The sequence below is a fragment of the Myxocyprinus asiaticus genome, chromosome 45, assembly GCF_019703515.2.
Source record: "Myxocyprinus asiaticus isolate MX2 ecotype Aquarium Trade chromosome 45, UBuf_Myxa_2, whole genome shotgun sequence".
Classification (NCBI taxonomy): Eukaryota; Metazoa; Chordata; class Actinopteri; order Cypriniformes; family Catostomidae; genus Myxocyprinus; species Myxocyprinus asiaticus.
Window position 1 is genome coordinate 21,662,402 of NC_059388.1, and position 10,278 is coordinate 21,672,679.

Consider the following 10,278-nt stretch of genomic DNA (forward strand, 5'->3'; position numbering starts at 1 on the left):
CCAATACTTACCACACATTGTTCCCCACTGTCCTCTATGAAGAACCTCCACTCTACCAGCACAGGGACTATCACCACAAAGAATCACACAAAGAGACAACATCACAGTGAAACTACCTTAATGTTTATTCTGGAGTAATACGGGTACCTGAAAGCCATTAGGCACCAAAGTGGCATTTGTTTCTAAGAACGATAGCTCTTAAAATAAATTGGTTTATTAGGTTTACAGCAATACATAAACTGTTAGTTGAGACATGTACATTGCATACATCCTTATTTCCATTTAGACAGTATTTGGACACTTTCTGCTTGCAAAATATGGAACGGTGGAACATGTCCATATTTAATGTGATGAACTACACCTGTGGTTACGCTGCACTTACAGTATGTGTGAAACTGAAAGTAACTGATTTCAGTTCACACAGCCACTAAAATCACCTTGGACCAGCTGGTTAAAAATAATTGCAAAAAAGGGTGAAAATTCTTACATTGTATAAAGTTATAACTGGAAAAGTTACAGTAGCATAATTTTTTTGCAGATGTCACTTGGTTTTATATATTATCATCTAATCCAATAAATTACATATATATTTGTAGTGTCCACATACTTTTGGGGATCACTGTATTTACAGTATGACATTTTAGAAGAGAGCAGTAGATACAACACAGTTTGATAGGAAAAAATAAACACAATTCCATGTAAACATATGATGAGGTTTGAAGCAGCTTACCTGAGCAGATGACCCCAGTTTCTTTCATATGACACATGCAAATTTAGTCCACACAGGTTCATCAGTGTAGACTCTGATCCAGTACACATGACATCCAGACAGGTCTTGATCTTGGTCCAAAATATGCATCACCCCGAGAGTATATAGGTTCCCCACAGCCCAGCTCTACACACCACTGCAGCATCAGCCATATCCCAGTCATCATCACACACTGTTCTCCACTGTCTTCTATGAAGAACTTCTGCTCTACCACTGAAGGGAATGTTACCACCAACCAATCTCTATATATTAAGTAATAAAATGAGAGAGATGGATGAAGGAATGAGATGAAGAGAGAGAGATGGGAGTTTAATTTCCAAATATACCTCTGTCTGTTTTATCTTAGTTGTGCAAGTGTACTGTATACTATATATTATGTAACTGACTCTTGAATGCCTTTTCTTGATTCTCGTTCATCTGAAAACACATTCATGTGTTCACCAAAATGTGTTTCCAGTGGTTTCACATATGCATACTCTATTTCAAGGATCTAATATGATTTTTAAGTGGTTACAACATTCCTAATGTTGAACACAGCCATCTGCAACATTACCTTTCACTTTGTATTAATTTTAAAGCAATGACAATGTTAAAGTTTGATTATCTGAGATCAGTCTCTTGATAAAAAAATATAACAACATTGCTTTATTTCTTTTGTTACTTGTGTACTTACCAGCTGTGATGAGTTTCACAGCTGAGGACAGTAAAATAAATGTCAGACAGATCTCCATCTCCTTGTGCCCTACTAACAGTTTAATCATTTCAGTATCCCATACAAGCTTCTCATCAGTGATGGAATAGAAGTTCTGGAATAGAATAGAAGGGTCTTCTCAGCTCTTAATAATGTAGTACTTGGAGGTAGAAGAAAATTTAGAGAATTACACAGAGAAGCCCCATAATCCACACTGGAAAATCCTCAACTTCATAAACTAAAGACTCACATGGCAAAAAGTCTCAAAGGAAGCTCATAAAAGTCACTCTGCCGAACATCAACTGTCTTGCAAACAAAGGATGATTCTCGACCATCTGATGAAATTACTCATCCCTATATGGTTTACAACCCCAAGAGAGAGGGGGAAACGCTGTTACCATTGAAACCATGGAGTTTCAGAACTAAGATGTCCTTGTTACTTTCATTCAGTCAGAACAAATATACACTTAAAATTGTATACTGAATTAATATCACGAGGTGACAGTCAACCTAACCATCACGTGCTAAAACCCCATTATTTAAGACAAGAGAGCTTGAACAGAGTTTCTCTGAAATGATCCCTTTGGACACAAAACTCTCCAAATGCACAAAATGAAGGCTTCATGTGTGTACATATATCATGGGACCTCATCTTAATCCAGGAACTTTGACACAATTACAAAACTTACTTTACCATAATTTTACCCTGCACATAACCCTGCACATGCCAAAGTGCCTAGAACTCTCTTTTAAGGTTTAACCTATTGATAACCCTGTAAATTATGGTATAATGAAGTCATCCATTATCCATGATGTAAAACCAGTGAATTAATCATTATTATTTTTTTTAATCAGGTATTTTTTTATGTTTTGAAGCTAACACGATGAATATTCATGAAAGTATGTCATATTTACTATCATTTAGTTTCATTTTACATGTTTCAAATGCATGAAGGTTATTTTCTGAAATCTCCTATTCAGATCATTATATTAAAATGCATGATTAAACATTGCCCTTTTTCAAGTGGCAAACTGAGAAAACATAAGAATAAAGACACATAAATCATCTTGAAAAGGCTGGAAAGAGGTGACCATGTGGCATAGCAAAAGACACTTCTTATTGGGTAGAAATTAGTTGGGGGTTGGAACAAGCGGAAAGGGTTAAAAGGCCATGCCTGAACACCAAAAGAGAGTGCACGAGTTCTCGAGTTCGCATCATGTTCCAGCCCGGAAGTTCCTGAAACTCTCTAGAGACCCAATGCCTTCCTCGTCTTCTAATTCAGTGGTTCTCAACTTTTTTGACTCCAAGGCCCCCCAATGTCCAAGACAATATTTGAAGGCCCCCCTCACCTGAAACTAGACAAGTCTGATTAAAATAATTAATCATGGATAATTTTTTATTCTATATCATAAAAGTATTTTTTAGCATTTTAATTAAGTAAAATTATTTAAATATTTCTTATTTTAAATTAATTTTATGTCAACTTGAGGCCCCTTTGGAAGTGTGCTGAGGCCCCCTAATAGTCCTGGCCCCCTGGTTGAGAACCACAGTTCTAGGGTGACCATACGTCCTCATTTTCCTGGACATGTCCTCTTTTTTGGATCTTAAAAAAGCATCCGGCCTGGATTATTAAATTTGTGAAAATGTCCGGGATTCGGCTTTAGTTGCATTATGATGTGCATGTGGTCTAATACTTCATTGTGTGCGCACGCATATTTGCATTGCTTTAACCCCTCTTTGTAAGTCCCGCCTTCTCGCACACCAATTGGTCGATAATAAGAGGCTTGCAGCAACTATTGGCCAAATTCCTGCCTGTCAATCACTCCGCGAACGCGTGAAGTGCTGTTGTGTTCAGCATCAAACAGTTGCTTGACAGTAGCAGCAAATGACAGCTGAGTGGAAACAATGACCAAACGAATGTGCAAATTTACAGAAGATTTGCACAAAAAATTCCCATGCTTTTGTCCAGGTCGAGATCCGTGGGAAGCAGCATGTATGACATGTAAAGCTGACACTTATGTGTCAGTTGCTAATAAAGGTGAAAGTGATTTAGAAGCACGCATTAGCTCTGTGAAGCATAAAGGGTCAGCAAAAGGTGAAAGTTCATCAGGTACATTAATGGACTACTTTTTGTGACCAGGTACAATTGTTATCACATTGCTTCATTTTTCATGGCCATTCAAATTAACAGTAATAGTAAATTAAGGTACACTCATGACATCAGATATTTTATTTTAGTACATTCAAAAGAATGTTGGACATTTTTATTGATTTATAGATATTTACGTTATGCTAATAGAGTGTCTTTTTCACTGTATTAAAGTTTGCATTCATAGTAACACTGTTTTGAACCCTATTATTCCATATATACATAATACATATTCATTTTCCTCTGTTGAAGATCATTTCCATTTATTTTCTGTCAAAACCTATTCATTAACCTCATTAATTAGTTTAGTTTTTTGTTGTAGATTAGTCAATAAAGGTTTGTTTGTGTTCAAAAGAAAAGTTTACTGTGGTAAATTAGAAAAATATTGGTCTCATGAGATCTGAAAAGGTCCTAAAGCTGTGTGCTTATACACAATATTTTAACATGCATTTATTTGTGATGTTATTTTCAATGGCCATGAGAATAGTATTACTCTAAAGAATTAACAAATATGTCACATCAACTCAGCACGGGCCGCAAGTTGATTAGATGATGCCATTAATTCTTTCAATATTCCCAGAATTAATCATAATTCCCTTCTTGAGCTAAATTTATTACATATTACATATAAGGGTGAAATGATGTGGGCAGAACAAGTGTTCCTTAATTCACTACATTTTTTGGAAGATACAAGCATGCAAGTTTAGCATGAGGTCCTACATGACTGACAACACCCTCAATCACGCTCACTATTACCTATTAGAGAGAACAGGAAACCATCAAACAACTTTAGAAACAAATCAGTGGCATTTCTGATTTTCTCCATATCATACCTGTCAGTGCTGATAATAATTTGTCCTCTCAGCCCATCAAGATGCTAGTGATGCGTGAATGGCTTGCACGTGCAGCGCGAGTCTCCTCACACTTTAATAGAGTTTAGCCTCCCATTCAGCTGATGAAAACATGCTGCATGATCATGAGGAAGGATTACATCAAGATGTATACTGGAATGCATGTGTGAAAAACTTCATATAAATAAAATAGCCTGCTCCTCTATCGCTGTTGCTTGCGTACTAGAGATTACCCTTCTGCGTGATTTTGAAAAACGTATGATATAATATAAGAAATATTTAAAATTCCACACAATTTCGTTATCAGTAATCAAATAAGCAAATTTGTGACATTTTGTACAAAAGGACAGGTTTTCTTTTAATTAAGCAGTTCCAAAAGATCCTCTGTGAAAATTGCAGGATCATGATTATATCAAATTAGAAAAATGCAAAAAGGTGGAAGGAGGGGTTGAGATGGTGCTTCAGCACAGCCATTGACTAGGAAAATTAAAATGGCACTCCATGTCAAAAAGGTTGCCGACCCCTGCTATATACACTTAATTGAAGGTACACAAGCACCCACCAAATGGGGTAACATCCCATAACCTACAGTAGAATTTGGATATTCAGATACAGTTGTGTTCAAAAGTTTGCATGCACTTGGAGAATTGGTAATATATGTACCATTTTTAAAGAAAACATGAGTGAGCAGGAAAAACACATTTATTTCTTATGGGATTCATATTCAACTGTAGGTTATAACAGAATGGCACAATCATAAAACAAAACATGGCAACAAAGATAAAAATGAAATGACCCCTGTTCAAAGTCTGCATACCCTTAGTTCGTAATACTGTTTATTGCCCCCTTTAGCATCAATGACAGCGTGCAGTCTTTTGTAATAGTTGTCTATGAGGCCCCAAATTCTTGCAGGTGGTATAGCTGCCCATTCGTCTTGGCAAAATGCCTCCAGGTCATGCAAAGTCTTTGGTCATCTTGCATGAACTGCACATTTGAGATCTCCCCAGAGTGGCTCGATGATATTAAGGTCAGGAGACTGTGATGGCCACTCCAGAACCTTCACCTTTTTCTGCTGTAACCACTGGAGGGTCAACTTGGCCTTGTGCTTAGGGTCATTGTCATGCTGGAAAGTCCAAGAGCATCCCATGCGCAGCTTTCGTGCAGAAGAATGCAAATTGTCTGCCAGTATTTTCTGATAACATGCTGCATTCATTTTGCCATCAATTATCACAAGATTCCCCGTGCCTTTAGAGCTCACACACCCCCAAAACATCAGTGAACCACCACCATGCTTCACAGTGGGGATGGTATTCTTTTCACTATAGGCCTTGTTGACTCCTCTCCAAACATAGCGCTTATGGTTGTGACCATAAAGCTCTATTTGGTCTCGTCACTCCAAATTACAGTGTGCCAGAAGCTGTGAGGCGTGTCAAGGTGTTGTCAGGCATATTGTAACTGGGCTTTTCTGTGGCATTGGCTTCTTTCTGGCAACTTGACCATGCGGCTTATTTTTGTTCAAGTATCGTTGTATTGTGCTCCTTGAAACAACCACCCTGTTTTCCAGAGCAGCCTGTATTTCTCCTGAGGTTACCTGTGGGTTTTTCTTTGTATCCTGAACAATTCTTCTGGCAGTAGTGACTGAAATCTTTCTTGGTCTACCTGACCTTGGCTTGGTATCAAGAGATCCCCAAATTTTCCACTTCTTAATAAGTGAAAGAACAGTACTGACTGGCATTTGCAAGGCTTTGGATATCTTTTTATATCCTTTTCCATCTTTATAAAGTTCCATTACCTTGTTATGCAGGTCTTTTGACAGATATTTTCTGCTCCCCATGGCTCAGTATCTAGCCTGCTCAGTGCATCCACATGAGAGCTAACAAACTCATTAACTATTTATACACAGACACTAATTGCAATTTAAAAAGCCACAGGTGTGGGAAATTAACCTTTAATTGCCATTTAAACTTGTGTGTGTCACCTTGTGTGTCTGTAACAAGGCCAAACATTCAAGGGTATGTCAACTTTTGATCAGGGCCATTTGGGTGATTTCTGTTATCATTATGATTTAAAAAGGAGCCAAACAACTATGTGATAATAAATGACTTCATATGATCACTATCCTTAAATAAAAGACACTATCCTTTTTTTTATTTATTTTTATTTATTTTATTTTTTTTTGCATGATCAGTCATATTTTCAAAATCAATGCCAAAATTTCACAATTTCTGCCAGGGTATGCAAACTTTTGAACACAACTGTATATATTTTTTTTTACATTTAGACCACTTAAATTATTGATTGCTATATGTGAAGAGACTTTCAACCAGTATAACAAAAAAAAATTCTGGATAAGATTGCACACCCTAGCTTTAACACATCTCGAGACACCTGTTTTCTGTTTCATCATTTGTTGCGCTGCATCAAGCTTTTTCAGCTCAGGTGTCACAAATCAACATTCTGATTAAGTTCAGGTTGCAAAGAGGACTTAATGTGACTGTTTCACATGATTCCAGATTGTTTTTCACCTGGCAAAGTTTCAGCGCTTGATAAACAGTGAGCCAATGTTTTCTCCCTTTCGCTCTGGTGTGCAGACAACAATTACACAAGTTAAATGCTGAATTATTCAAAAATCAATCCCGAAGAATTCCAATAATCCGCAGCGAGCCTCATGGAAAGTGAACCTGCCTGGGCAGAATTACGCATTTTCCATCGGTTAAGAATAGGCATGCATATGTTGCAGGAGATTATTTTTGTTTGATTTTAATGTGATTTTATCATTTGAAGATCTATGTATTGTGCTATTTAGGCTCATATCTCACTGTGCACTTTATTCCCTGCTATCTGAGATTGTGTTTGATGCATCCATGGCACTAAATGTTCTTTATTCCAGAGTCCCGACAAATAACACAATAATCGTTCATGAACTCTCGCGGTTAACCAAATATTACAAAAGGTTACCGTATACATATTTAGGGTATTAAGGCATCTTTCTCTTTATTAACATTAAATGCATGCAGGACTTAAATATTTTTAAGTCCTCTATACTGTTGCACGAATTCTGTCGCTTATATGAATTTAAATCAGCTTTGTACACAGCAGGGTAAACCAACCCGATCTCATGAAAAGTCATAGATAATTTATAAGGTGGCTATTTCATGTGATGTCGCATGACTTTGTTCACAAAAACTCGTATGATTTGATCACGTGCAAATTCCCAGATGTCTAATGTGGAAGCACGAGTTCCGTGCATGAGGCATTAAGGACATGCTTATTACTATTATGCCCTTACCCAAACCCCTTATCTATACTTAACCATCCAGTAGAGTGTGTAAACATGATAGGAAGCTGTTGTGTGTGACAGTAGCAAGTAATTGTCATGTATTAGATGTAAACTATGTCCAGCGACATCATTGGCTGTAGTGAAAGTCGTGGGAATTAAAACAAGTGCAGTCGCACGATATTATATGAATTAGCCAAATTTAGAAAAGTCGTTTGAATCCTGATGATTTCGCCATTAGACTACACCTTATCTTTGTGTTTGGAAGCGTTTTGAAAATCAGATGCTGTTTTCTGTAGTCCTTCAAATAAATGCACAGCACCTGTGAGACACAGATTCCCTGAGCACACACACGAGTGTCTGTGCATTTGGCAGAACAAATGGTATTTCACATAAGGCTGACATTAAAGTGGATTTATAATAGATATCTCAAAATAAATAATTGAATTAGAGCTCGGGGCCCTCTGGGTTTAGAGGCCCCTGGGCAGGGCCGTTTCTAAGCGTAGGCAAACTAGGTGGTCGCCTAGGGCACCACCTGCTGGGAGGGCACCAAAGAGGAGGCCTCTGCGATCCCCCACCACCCCCCACCGCAAGATGGGTGCAACAACAGGGATCTCACCTAGGGCGCCAGAATGGTCTGAAATGGCCCTGCCCCTGGGCAACAGCCGAATCGGCCCGGTGGTTAATCCATCCCTGCATATTCTGTTATTACACGGCTCTCTTAAACATCCAATTCTGATTGGTACATTCCAGCATTTTGCCAACAAAAATTTGTTAATTACATTGCTCTCTTTTACTTGATACTGATTGGTCAGTAGTAGCATTTAGGGTCAAACTAACCAATATATTTGACATAGCATACAATACTTAAATACTATGACACTGTGTCATACAAAGTTTCTGGCAAATATAAAAAGTAAATTTACATTGATAATGCAGTAATTTATTTTATATAAAACAAAAATATTTTTAAGTACTGTATTATATTGATTGATTTTCTTAAGTGACTGGAAAGAGAGATAAAAATGTAAAGTCCATGAAAACAATTTCTGTTGGGGTGTGGAGTAAAAACAAGTGACTGAAATTAATATAAAACATTGTTGGACTGCAACAAAAACCTAACATTACATAAGATCTGCATTACCATCTCCAAAAGCAGTAAAATTATTCGAAGTTATGGGTGTGGTCCTTGAGTTAAACAGTCCCTCCCTGTTTGCCTGGCACCTTCCCCACATCATCATAGTCTGTTACTAGAGAACAATAACAAATTCATGTCAATACATCCATAAAAGTAACATAATAAACAGAACAATATTTGCAATCAGTTTAGTGAGCTTTTCAGTGATTAGAAAGACAAAGCTTAAATTATTCAGTGTGACGTAAAACAGGTAACAATAACCTACCAAACAGGTTTCTCACATCTTCACTGACATCCCTCACATCATCATACTCCTCCTGAACTCCCTCTGAAATGAAATGTGTCTATTATTATGAAAATGAACAAAATCTCACATTGCACTTTGTAATGCACTAATAAGGACATCATCACAAATTAACATACTTTATATGCAGCTATTTACTACTATGTACTATATACTACGATACTTTATTTAGCTGCTATAATTTTGATAATAAATCACTGTACCAGGCTTCAATCTAGACGGGTATAATTTTATACCATGTTTAATATAGTCTGGATACAAATCTAAACACGCACCCATTTTATTATTGGAGAACTGTCGAACGATCACAACATAATCATAGTTCCCTATCTGTCACTCACTCGACGTTGTGTCAATGTAGTGACACTAGGGGTCACTCTTTGGAGCCTGAGACACCTCTGGTCTTTGATAAAAGGCCAATGAAAATTGGCGAGTGGTATTTGCATACCACTCCCCCGGACATACGGGTATAAAAGGAGCTGGTATCCAACCACTCATTCACATTTTCTCTTCAGAGCCGATCGGTCGATGCTCACTGAGCTGAATTCCCACGGCTTTTCATTCACCTCTGCTGGATCTGACGGCGCATTTCAGCGGCTTCTCCCCCCTCTGCACTGGTGCACTGCAGAGAACGCCCCTGGGTGCTTTGGCAGAAATAAAAGAGTATATTTCTCTAAAAGAGTATATTTCTCTAAACTAGTGGCACACAAGGAACGTATTTTTAAAGACGCGTCTTTTTAAAGATGCCTTTCTGTTTGTGTGTTATTCCTGGTTGCGCTCGTTATCTCTCGCCCTCTGACGGCCACGATCACTGTCTTTCGTGTCTGGGCGCTGCTCACATGGAGACAGCGTTCATGGATGGGTCATGTGCTCATTGCGAGAACATGTCCATGGCAATGATGTGGTCGCAGCTTACCTTCGTAAGAAAGCAAGCCACCCCAGAGGCTCCCCGCCTCAGTCCTTCTACCCACGGGTATGAGGCCAGCGCGGATAGCACTGGGGGCGATTTGGGGACCCCAATGGGACCACCTCTGCCAGGTATCCCCCCACGGACTTCCCATTCCTCAGCATGCTCGTCTGCCCCGATCGGGCTTCCGG